A 12,985-nucleotide genomic window follows, 5' to 3' on the forward strand; every position below is an offset into this window, starting at 1 on the left:
AATCACCCTATTTCTGGGGATCACACCCTCATTGTTGCATACTTTGTGCCAAGGTATGTACACCTCAGTGTCTGTTTCCTGTGTCTATGATCTCTGCTTGCTCACAAGTAAACACCAAGTATTTCAATTATTCCACCTCACAGCTTTCCTCATCCAAGCTTTTAATGGGTTCATCACAGAAAAACATTGCCTAGACTAATATTAATCTTCAGTGCCACAGAGGTCTAAAATTTGATTGTTGTGGAAATTCCTCTGGCTCTGCCGTATTTAAATTCTCAGCCACAATCCCATGTTAACATAGAAATTATTGTGTCTTGAATAGGTTTGTGCCTTCCCAGAACAATGTTAGATTAGAGCTTAACACTTCAGTGTCACTCAGCTTCTTGTCACGTGCCTTTTTTTGCAAAATTAAGTTCAGCTTTATCTAGTACATACTAATGAGTCCAAGCTTCTCCTGTTTACATGTCAGGAGTTTTCTAAGGCTGCCATCACAGGTTGGAAAGCCTACTGTGTATTCTGCTCAAAAGAAAGAATAAAAGAAACAGAGTGGAAAATTGCATCCTTAAGTAAAATGACAAAACTAAGAAAATTCCCCCAGCCCTCCAAATAATCACTTGCTTATTCAGGCCTCGTATGTTGCCAGAGACTACACACTGATATAACTAATTTTGGACTATTTAGACTTGAGCAAAACTCTGTGAGTTTAGGAAGTCAGCATGAAAATCATGGGCATAACGACAAGCTCCAGCAATAAGAAAATTTAATTAAATCATTACACAGAAACATAAGCACTGATGGAGTTTTCACAGCTTTAATGAGGCCAGTATGGAGTTCATGACCCTCTATGAAAGTGTGTTTAATGACGACGGGCTGGGCCACTGGGTGCGCCATTATTTATTTAAAGTCCTAAAAGGGAGCTTGTCTTTCACTCTGGATGATTCTTATCAGAATTAAAAAATTCTAGCCTAAATAAAAGATATGCCTCTGCCTTTTTCAGCCAGTCCTTTATAAGCACCAGAGGAGAAAGGAAAAATATGAGTTTTGCAACATTCTCATATACTGAGAACCAGGCAACTGTTGGTGAATGAGGAGCAGAGTTCAGCTCTATCCATGGGTCATGGCAATATTTTAAGGGATGTAGGAAAAATTATTTTCTTACTTCAACAGTTGCTAAATAAGTTGTCAAAGTAGAAAGAGAACAGGTGAACTGGGGTTAGGGTGTACAAGAAAAAGACCCAAGTCTATGAGAAAAGAAACAGAGCAGGAAGTTCCTGAGTTTAGAAGTAAAGCATGACCAAATAAATGCAACATTTAACTGATGAGGCATTTAATGGTGGAGAGCAGAAAATCAGAAAGGCCATGCCCATTCTTCTAAATCAAACAGCACCAAGGCATATTTCAGGTTTAGCACTGCTAGGCTCCATTCTTTGCCCCATTAAATTGTTAGTGATCTCTGGTACAGTTCAGGAGCATTTCAGCTAATGCTATCCAAAGTTTCCAGTTACGGTTCAAAAAGCAGCAGGGACAATCAGCTGGCACACAGCAGCTTCACTTAGAGGGGAGGGTGGGTGCAGTGCCCACATCATGCAGCAACAACACCTGGCAGCACTCACAGGCAGTTCCATTAACTGATGTAGATATAGCTGGAAGCTCCAGCTCTATTGCTCCAGCCCTAAGAGTTGTACCTGGCCTCATTTCTGCTCCTGAAGAAAGACAGCAAGAGGTGATGAATTTCTGCCCCAAGACACCGTCTGGAGTGCAAGATACTGGCATTTATTGCAGTGCTGAGTACTGGGTGTATGGTCAAAATTTTTACAGGAAATTAAATCAAAACCAGAAAAAATGTCAGCTGAATGTGTCACGAGACTATTTCCTTGGTCATCTTTATTTCATTTGTTTATTTCAGATCAGCTCTTGGGAACATTAAGTACTTTGGACTCCATATGGAGTCCTCAAGTCAAAATTTTATTAAGATAAAATTGAACTCCCTCTTTAGGGAGTACACAAAATGAAATCCAACACCAAGAAAGAAAGAAAGGGAATTACATACTTCTGTACCCATGGGAAAAGTGAAATGCTATTTAAAAAAATGCACAGTGGGTAAACACAGCTCTTCATGTTCTCTCTCAAATTGCATTTTAGAAATATTTTATTAGGGTCACCGCTACTCTTAGAGTTGTTGTAAGAATGGGGAGAAAACACTCCTTGGTTTTCAAGAAGCTGTGCTCTGCAGCCTTCAGAGGATCTTTTTTGATTTTTTAACTCTGAGTGTCTCCATCTACTGCTCTTCCATATGCAGACAGGACCCTTGGTTGAGTGTTTATTGAGCAGATATGTATTATGCTGCCACATAAATACTGTTCTATTGACATTTCCTAGCTAAATAAGCCTTTCTTTGGCTGTTTAAAATTCATCATGCAACACACAGTGTTTGTAGAAAGGTGCTAAATAAAGAGAAGTAAGAAAAAGAAAGGGAGAAAAATGCTTCAGGCAAAGTTTTCCATCATCTTCTTTTTGCTGTAATTATCACCAGAAAGCATAGCAAAAAAAATGGTTCAGAGCACAATGGTTTATCTAACATGATAAAGTAATAAAGGTCTGATTCTGATTTTCTGATATTTATCAGTATTAATAAGTATAGTGTTAATAAATTCATGTGTTCTGTGGGGTCAATGACTGGAGACAGGGACAACACACACACACCAATGCTTCATGTGACAAACAGCCTATTTTATTGTTGAGAGCTTTCTTATATAGAGAATTCAAAACTCCCAGGTCTAGACAGCTCATTGGTCTGATTCTAACACACAGCCCAGCTCTTGACCAGTGAGATGTCTGCAGCCCAGGAGGGAACATGATAGGTGAAGGTCCCTGTCTATCAACCCAGGGACTCCAATGCCACAAGAAGAAAGGTCCTCAGTATTCTACATTCTTCTACACCCTGTGTAAATGACACCACAAAAGAGTGGGGACTGATGCCCTTGGGGATGTTAACCTTATTTCCTACCAGACTGATCCAGCCAGTTTTCAATGCTCCCACTTCCAAGGAAGCACTCAGCTGTGCTGTTTTCATCAGCATCTCTGTTCTCAAATGCCTCCATGCTCCAGGGGACAGTTTGCATCAAGGCAGTTTGCTCAGGAGGATGCTGTAGATTGTACTGACCATGGCCTCCACTCCCTCTTTACAGAGCACAGAGAAACATCTGTGGAATAAGCCTGATTTCCTGAGGATCTAGAAGTTAGAGAAGTTATTGCTAAGAGAAGCAAGGCAAGAACAGAGGAAAAAAGTAGGATAGGTCCAGGAGGGGACATAGGAGAAAAACAAGCCCTGGGTTGCTGCGCTTTTTATAGATGTAGAGGGATTGCCATTTAAATGTTGATGTCTGCCAAAGTAAACAAAATATTTATTAAGGAAATCGCTTGCTTGGGTGGAAAATAGCAGCTCTTCAAAACCAATGATGCATTTACCTGGAGCAAATGGAGATTTATTCTTTTTTAATAAACCCACACTATGAGCAAAAGTAAAACCCAGACCTTGACAGAGCATACTCAGAGCAATTCCTCTGCACTGCAACATTTGGAAATAACCCAGGTATTCCAACATTTGATATCTAACATAGCTCAGCTTTCCATTTGCACTTCTAAATAAACTGCAACCACTGCTATAGGTAATGCCAATAAAACAGGTTGTGTTGCACAATATTCTGATGGGGATGATTCCTGCCTTGTTTTACTGCTCTCCAGCAGATTATCTTGCAAGTGTTTGCTGCAAGATATGATTATGCCTGATTGAAAAACAAAAAAACCCAACAGCATGTTCTTGCTGGGAACTGTAATAATTTCCTTGAATTGCTATGGGTTTTTAATCCACAAAAAGGAATCATGCCATTTTAGTCTGAAATGCCTTTACTAGAAAAAAACATAAGAAACAAAAAACACCCACAAAAACTTTTGTGACAAAAATTCCCCATGTTTGTTTGCTTTGAAACAGTCAGACTTTATCAATTCTGCCCCAGGAATATCTCAGTTGCAAAGAAATTCTTTAGAAACCAGAAGGCAGAACACAGAGAAAATCAAATTATAATTGCATCAATGTCTTCTTCCTCTTTAGCCAGACTGGAAGCTGTTCCCACAGATATTTTGTAAAACTTTTCCCCCAGCCAGTTAGATGCAGAATCATTTTGGGGTTTTTGTCTGTTTGTGAGAGTTCTTGAATTTGATGCAGGAATACACATTGATGCACTTCTCAGGGATGGCTGAGTTTGAGGGTATTTAAATATTAGCTATTTATTGCACAGTTTTCAAGCACTTGAGTAGCAGATTTCATATAATTAGGCTTTGGAAAATAAAGATTTATTTTTTTACAGCTTTCCTTCTTTGATGTCATTGTTTTTTGTAGTTTTCTGTGCAGCTTAGTTATGTTTTGGAGCATGATCATGAAAGCTGTCTTGTTCATGGTCAAGGCAACAGCTGTGAACAGATGAAATATTTTATGCCCATTCTTGTTGTAGGGTCATACAATAATTTGTTTGAATTACCATCTGAGCTGAAAATTTTCTCTTGTCAATGTGAGTTGAAAGATACTTTGGCCTACATCAGGACTGGACATTTTAGAAAAGTGCAAAAAGATAGTGAGATTCTCAGTTTAAAGAAATTAAACCTGTGAAATTCATTTGTTGTCAAATTGTGTCTCAAAAAAAGATGTGATGAAAGCTAGCATGCTATTATTTTTGCAGCTATAGCAAAAACTTTGAAGAGGTGACAACTGCATTTCCAAAGTTATGCAGTATTTACATCAGGGTCCCCTTCCTCTTTCCTTGTGTTAGTCTACCTTCCTACTTCCACCTCCTTTATAAATATAGCTACCTTTATTCAGGCTTATGCTTCTGCCCTTCCAAACTGCTGGTCTCTCCCTGCCCTCTCAAATGTAGCAACTCTTACTTCTTTTTTTCCAAACAAATCCTTACATGTAAGCCGTGCCAACCCTGTCCATCCCAACTCTCTGCATCCCTGTCAGGGCTGCAGCTTCCTGGAGGAGTTCCTGGCACTTTTCCTCACACAGGCCTTAACGTCTCACTTTTTAGCCAGTTCCCTCTACATCTATTCAGATCACTCAAAAAACCCACTCTTTTCCACATATCATTGGGGCTTATCCCTTTCTGCTTCCATTGCTGGTATGGCCTACCAGATGCACAAACATCCTCCACCAGAAATGTGCCCTTGCCACCACCACCCTACACCTGTGCTGCCCCTCATGGCCCCACTAACACCTTGGACATTTTAAATAGAACTGGTATTCACAATTATTTTTTTAAAGGTTTATCATTTAATATACTTTAGATTATTACCTTCTAAGTTCTGTCATCAAAATTCCTGAAGTAGCAGAGGGAGAAAATATTAAGAGAAGAAATTCTGGCTGTGCATCAGCACAACCCAACTAGATTTGTGCTCCTATTTTTCTTGTTTAATGAAGGTTGATGAAATGTGGCCCGGTTGTATAGATGTGAAAACTGTATCTCATTAGTTGATAACTCTTATAAATGTGTCAAAAACTGTTACTTGTATTAATGTGCTAAGGAAAGACTTCTATAATCATTACAAGATAATGAAGACATTGTGATCTCAGTTACATCTATTTTAGGAAGATATAATGAGCCAAAATTCATCTAAACTAAAAAATTTGAAAGCTATGTGTCTTGAGAGTTTGAAAAATGTAATGTCTTAAAAGCAATGCCCAGACAATGTAACACAATGAATTTTGAGTAGTATTTAGATGCCAAGAGAAGACATAGCATTCTATTTCAAAATAAAAAAATATCAAATCACAGATTTCTGTAAATTCTAGAGCACTGAGAATAGTAACAAAATGAGAAGAAAGGAGTAAAAGGGGAAGAAATCAATATCTTAAAACTTTATGATACAATGATTTGCATGTTGTTTTTCTGGTTTTACCAGCACTTTTGTTGGAAAAGTTTAAGGAATTCTGTGAAAATGTTACATAACCCATACAGCATGTTTTCACCGAGAAAGGCTTGTTGCAACACAGACTTTAGGAAGAATATGCTTACAGAGAAGTCAGAGCAGCACCCTAGAACTCTGCTTTTGAAACTCAACTTTGGAGCCTCCATCGTGACCACAGTAAATGCTCTAGCAGAAGCACTGCCTCACCTGAACAACCTCACACAACAAGATGTAAGCTTCCCTTGGCCACTTTCACATCCCACTATTTCCAGAAACAATGGTCAGGGTCCCTTAGAGAGCAGTAAAAAAGTTGGAAGCAGAAGGACTGCCCACCTCCAGGCTGGATGGATGGCCAGGGAGAGGTAGCAGCCCTGTGCATTATCACTGCTCAGCACTGTGATCATCACAGTGACCATCACTACCCATCTTCACTGCAGCTGCACCCATCCTTTGTAATGGCACCAAAGGATGTCAAAGTGGCAGTCTTTCTTCTGGCCAACCAAGTGATCAGAGGTACCCTTAGGCCACACAGCCCTTGAAACTCCTGGATACAAAGATAACGAAAGTATGTAGTGCAGGATATATCCTGTTAACAACCCACAGGGCTGGAACTAGTCTGATGCATCAAAAATTATTAATTTCTAAGCAAGCAGCTCTGTGTAGTAGGACAAACTGTTCTGAGGATCATCTCATACTCAGATAACTCAGACCTTGGCACACAGCACCAGCAGTTGCCATCTCTTCCTGCTGCCCTATAAATTTGCTGTCACACTGCTGCCTTTTCCTCCTCTCACACTCACACTTGCAAGTAGACATGCTGCTCCTCTTTGCTTTCTTCTGACCAATCCTCAGGGCTGGCTCACCCATACATACTCTTCCCGTTTCTCCTGAAACAGGAAGAGTAAATGACATCAGGACAGAGTAAGTGCAGCTGGAAGGAAAGGTGTTACCTTACCTGAGGATTAATGCAGTACTACAAAGATTCTCTGGAAACTGTCATAATTTTAGGTGATGACAGCATGGCCTCCATATTGTTCAAAGAACAGGCCCTAGCTGTTCTGAAAAAGGATAAAACCTATAAACACTGTTGCATTCATTCATGAAAATACCTTCTGAAAACCTAACACCATTAAATCAATAGTAATAAAATAAGCCTTGGTAATTCTGTACAAGCTAAGCCAACCAGAAAGATTCTGAGAGGATTTTCACTGTTTGTACTCTCATAAATTGTTACTTCCTAGGAATAGTATTCTAAATACAGCAAAAAAAAAAAAAAAAAGTCTTGAAGAAGGAGCTTTATAATGTCCCCATAAACCTGTAAAATAACAATGCAAGTGCAGAAGCTTTTTTTCTTTTTTTAAAGTGGATCACAGAATGCTGATGTGTAGACTGGAATTATGTTCTCAAGAATAAATCTCTGGAACTACCTCTGGATCTATCTACTTATGTCATATTGCATCCATTACAGCAGTATTTGGACACCTTACAACTACTTACAGTACAAATAATAATCTCTGTCTCCTTTTCCACAATAGGGCAGTGATCATATTCGTGGTTGGTATGTGTATCTGGTGTCTACATAGCGTGTATGGCAACTTGATGCTGTTTCTGGGTACAACCTACAGTAAGTATAATAAGAAATAACAGAAGTGAAGCAGGTGATTTTTTTTGTAAGACTGTGTGTATATTCAAGCCTGGAAAATTGAATGGGCAAGTATTGCATTTGCTTTTCAAAGCAAGTATTATTTATCACACCAGCACGTCTCTCATTTTGTAGAGGCAGATTATCATCTCTACTGCTGAAGATTTCTTGTCACACTGGTTCAATCCCATGTGCATCTCCTTTCTTCTAAGATAAACCCTTCATGAAATACTGGTAGTGAACTTTTGATTTTCACAGTCATTTAATAAAAAGTACTTCATTATTCATTCTATATGACTCTCTCTGGAAATAGTAAGCTCTTTTTTAACAGAGAGATGCTTCAGCAGTAAATCATAGTATACCAAACAAGGAAGATAAAACTTGTGAAAAACTTTTTAATTAAAAGAATGAGTGAACAATTCATAATTAATTATTTGGGAATTAATGCCACCTCAATTTATCATCAAACATCTGCAAAGGCAATACAAGCACTTGTATGCCTTTTATAGTCTTTACAGTCTTTAGGGTCACTACTGAATGCTGGCCCAATCCAATATAGTATGACAGATGTAGTCAGGGCATTAGTTCTTTGTTGACTGCTCTGCAGAAGTTGTATGAAGGATGATGTCAGTAATCATTTAAATGCTCAATTCTTTACGGATAAAAGGACCAGGAAATTAAAACTTTGTGCCTATTTATTATTTCAGTGTGACTGGCTGTAAATTGTTATGCAATGATTTGTGTAATCTCTGTCGGTACAATTTGAAAATAGTTTGATATTATGAATTCCCTGTGTTTCAGTCATGAAGACTGCAATTTCATTTCACATACTGAGTTTTCCTTCACTTGCCATTGGTTGTTTTATCTCTTCATTTTTATTTTGTACTGAAATTCTCAAGGATGGTGATTCAGGGCTAATAGTTGAGCAGGGATGCCATCTTTCTGCCAGCATGTCACATAACCTGTTAAGGAGATATTGGGCAGCTATTCACTGCTAACTTTGTCACTCATAAAACCACACATGCAGCATCTCAAGAGCATTACCAAGGCCCTTCCTCTACCAGGGTCACTATGTGCACCATCATAGACATCACTTCTGGCCATGGGGTGGGATTGTGCATCAGGTCTTCTAAGCAACTTCTCACACACATCTCAGACCAGAGCGAGGAGATCCTGAGCATGTCAGCTGCAATAAATACATTTCATTCAAAGTCTCATGATGGAAGAGCCCACTTAATCTTCAGAAGGGAGAACATTAGGGAAGAGGCAATGAGCTCCCAGAGCATTCATCCAGTCCAATTCAGGCTCTCCCCATCTCCAGGCTAACCCCATAAAAGGAGTTGGTATGAAAACCACAAAATGGTTGAACTCTTCTTGAATTCATTACAGTTTTTTTCATCCTCTGTTCACATGGACATTTATGGTCCAAAATGTTCATTATCACATTGGTCATCTGCTTTCCTAGACCTGAATATAAAGAGAGAATTAACCAAGCAGGTAATTATTGAGTGGGGATCTAGATTACCTTAAAAGGCCAATAAAAGTTTTAATTGACACAGAAAATTTTGGTCTAAGTATAAGAGATAGAGATGAATCCAGGAGAGGAGACATAAAGATAGTTACATGCCAGAACAGAGACCCTGAAGGAAAAGAGTTATCATTGCTGCAGAAAGAGAATTCTGGGCACTCCAAGCCCAAGGACAGGTCCAAAGGAGAAAACTGGAGTATGTGTATATAAGGTTCTGATTTCTGATTCTTCTGGTTCTGATTTCTTGTGCAAGGCAACAAAGCATTACCATTTTCTAGAGCACTTGTATCTCTACACAGCCAGAACTTTGAGAAGGAATGAGTAACAATGTTTGGGGGAAACCAAGGGATCATCATTGTTCCTGACTAATTCAGGCTTCTATATTTAAGACCTGTTTCTGAGAAAGATGCCAAAATTTCATAGATAACATTTACAGAGACCAAGGAAACAATACCAGAATTATTCAAGTGGCAGAAAGCTTAAAAGGACAGAGGATCAACAGCAGCCATCCTAGCAGTGTGACATATATCCAGCTTCTTTAAAAGTTCATATTTTTCCTTCCTTCAAGGATCCTCAGAATGTCTCCGTGAAATGCAACCAGATAATGAGACCCAGAAGCAGCAATTAATGAATTCTCAAAGGAAAATACATTTGCTTCTAGTTTTATAAAACCAGCTTCTGTACAAAGACATTTAATTTAGACATGCCATAATATTTTGAGAGTTTCCAACACTATTCTCTACCAGTATTTTCCATACCTGACATTCTCATGCAACTTTTATTCAGATCTGAAAGAGAAAGATTAAGTGAAGCCTTCAGGATTTCTTGGAACTTGTGACTCAAAAATCAGCAGGATCTACATGTTACATGTAGACCATTCCTTTGGGCCTGCATGCAGGTAGGATCTCCTGGAAAAGCTCTTTTTTCTGATTTGGGAACTTTTGGTGGAGGAAATCTGCTGGATAGATCTATTGATCTGGAGTTTCTGTACTGCTGTAAGTACAAAGGTTCCTGAGGTGTTGTTGTCTATGCATAATCCAACTCCAGAGCACTGGCTTAGCCAACTCTAGAACTAGATAGGCTGCTGGAGATCTGCTGTAGTGCAAATCCTGTATTTCCAAGCTGCCTTGGTGTTCCTGTACACAAATAAATAATCAGTATCCCCATAAACAGTCGATCCAACCTGAGTAGACCTCAATAGCAGAGATCTTCCCACACATGTGGTGCATAAACAAGTACTTCTGACATTTCCAAGACTCAGATTTCACCTCTCCTGCCCAGAAGCAGAAATCAGCTTCCCACAGATCACCAACAGTCATATATCATGGCTAGGAGCTGAGAATATACTGAAGGCAAGGCTGACATGACTCACTTCGCTCAGCACTCACATAAGTTTTTTTTGAGAAAAGTTGTTTCCCTTCTTATGCCCTCATTCCTAGGGAGACTGTCACTGTCGTAGGTCCTCAGGTACTTCTGTACAAGGACAAACTACACTGAGGGAGCAATAGCCAATGTTTCCATGCAAACAACAACCCAGCAGAGCATTCTCACTGAAATAACATAATGGAGGTAATTATACAGAGGATTTGGGTCCAATTCATGACCAGAAAAATGAAGTAAACTGATGACGCTCAAAATACTTAACTTTTTTCCCATTAGTCATTCCTACTGCAACAAAGATGCTATTTGTTCCCCTAAATTGTTTTTTTTAATCTATGTTGGCCAAAATATTTGTGTCCAGAGCACTGTAGTATCCCTGGCCAAGCCAGTAGAATGGCTTGCCAAACAATGTCTGTGGACACATACAAAAGCTGGAATGAAAAACAAAATGTTGATGCTGGCCTGTAAGCAGGAGTCAGGTTTTCAAGGTCAGCAAGAGGTAAGTGATTTGTTTGTTCTCATGGGGGTAAGTATTAAGCCTCTGAGGCTTAGAAGGGAATTAAGCCCGGACATTTCATTTTCTAAGGAAGTGATGTACTCAGCAAGCTATTCGATAATCAGAGGGGGCACATTCATTTCATTGCCACCTAAAAGAAAGAGAGATGTGTTGTTTTTTGAGAGAACAGCTGCAGATAAAGATCCCTCCATGCAGCAGTTTCTTCACTTGTTCTCACCTACCTTTAAATACACAGCAGAAATACCTAAGCTCGTATCTATGTCTGCTCAAAGGTCACTGGAGGCAGCCAGAGAGCTTAGCTCAGAGGCTAGATGTGATTTCTGTCTCCTGGAGATGCAGGACTTTAATGACTGTAAAGGAAGTACAGGCACTACAGGTGGGAGGCTAAAGTTGATAGAACAAACACAGGTAGCAGTAAAAATGTTTTTCAGGAAACTCCCTGGGATACCCAACTGCCTTCCTGGTTTGAACAGAAAACCACAGACATGGCTTTCAGCTTTGGATCCCACCTTGTGAATTAAGGACTTAAAAGACATGCACCTGTCTTCTACTACATCTGTCTTTTTTCTCCTCTCCTCCCTCTTAGTCAGCTCCTCAGTCAGCTTCAAGTTTCACAGATCTAATGTTGATCCCTAGAGAGCTACCCTGGAAATCCTCAAGATCCCTGATACTAATGAGCCACCTGTAGCTCCTCAGCTACAGGATACTTAGGAGCAGTTCAGAAGTCACTCCTACATGAAAGCTGTGCTTCCCAGGGCTGTGCTGGCCCCACAGCCAATGGGTTATCTAAACCCTTGGCTGCTAGAAGAAGCTGCTGAGACTGACTTTGCTGGGTTACAATCCACCTCTGCACCTAATTCAAGAGCCATTGCCATCTCCTGTCAATGTGTCCAGAACATTCTATAGCTTTTGGAGCAGTGTAACAGGCATCTTGTCATTCTCAGTCTGAGAGCAATGCAGGCTCAGGCAGCCTCTCCTTATTTGGAACAGGTGAACATGAGTACACACCCAATCTATATCCTGTATTCCTTCCCAGTGCGCTTCTAGTGTCAGTTCAAAGCCTCTGTGACTAAAGCCACAGATAGCCAAGGATATGGATAACACCCTGTGAAAGAGCTCCTGTAGCAGGGAGATTGGCCAGCATGCTGTGGTCTGCCTCTGCATCTCAGTGCAGCTTTGTGTAGAATTACTATCACTCACTGTACTGAGAACAGCCATTTACAATTGTGGAAATTCAAAGGGTCATGGAAACACCATCAATGAGGCAGTCTGCAATAACAACTCCTGGTGAGAGCAAGCTATGGCTCACAAACAAGCAGCCATTGTTAATAGCTGTCGACACAACAGGTAGCTACAAGAAATAACAGAAGAAAGGAAGAAAAGAGGAAAGATGGAGGGCAATGCTAAGAAATCAAGCCTTTACAAGACCTGACAAAGTATGTAACTGAGAGATTTTAATTGGATTCAAGGTGTTATTCAGCTCTTCTGTGATTAACTCCTGGTCAATCAAAGGCTTTTTGAGGTTATGCAGAAGTTAATACTTGCACAATAATGGAAAAAAACTGATCCCAAGCCACAAGACTTGTACAAACACTTTCCACACATAGATGCCTATTCATTTTGGTGAAATCTGCTTATCCATACCTCTTCAGGCAGTTCATGATATTTCAAAAACCAATAAAGACATTCAGTGCACAAATAAAACCAATAAAAATCTATAAATTATTTTAAGAAGCCAGGTGTATCCCTAATATGCCATGTTTATCAGAGAGGAAAACAAACAAACAAACAAGACACAACAAAACAAACCCTGACCAATGCTGGCGGTTATGTAATCATTATTGGTTATAAGTAATTTGAAAATTCTTTTAACAGTAACAGATAACTGAGTGGACTAAATATTAGTCCAGGGAATCAACCTGTATGAGTTCTGTGGACTAGATTCTAGTAATTAGGG

This window comes from Agelaius phoeniceus, chromosome 2 (assembly GCF_051311805.1).
Source record: "Agelaius phoeniceus isolate bAgePho1 chromosome 2, bAgePho1.hap1, whole genome shotgun sequence".
Lineage (NCBI taxonomy): Eukaryota > Metazoa > Chordata > Aves > Passeriformes > Icteridae > Agelaius > Agelaius phoeniceus.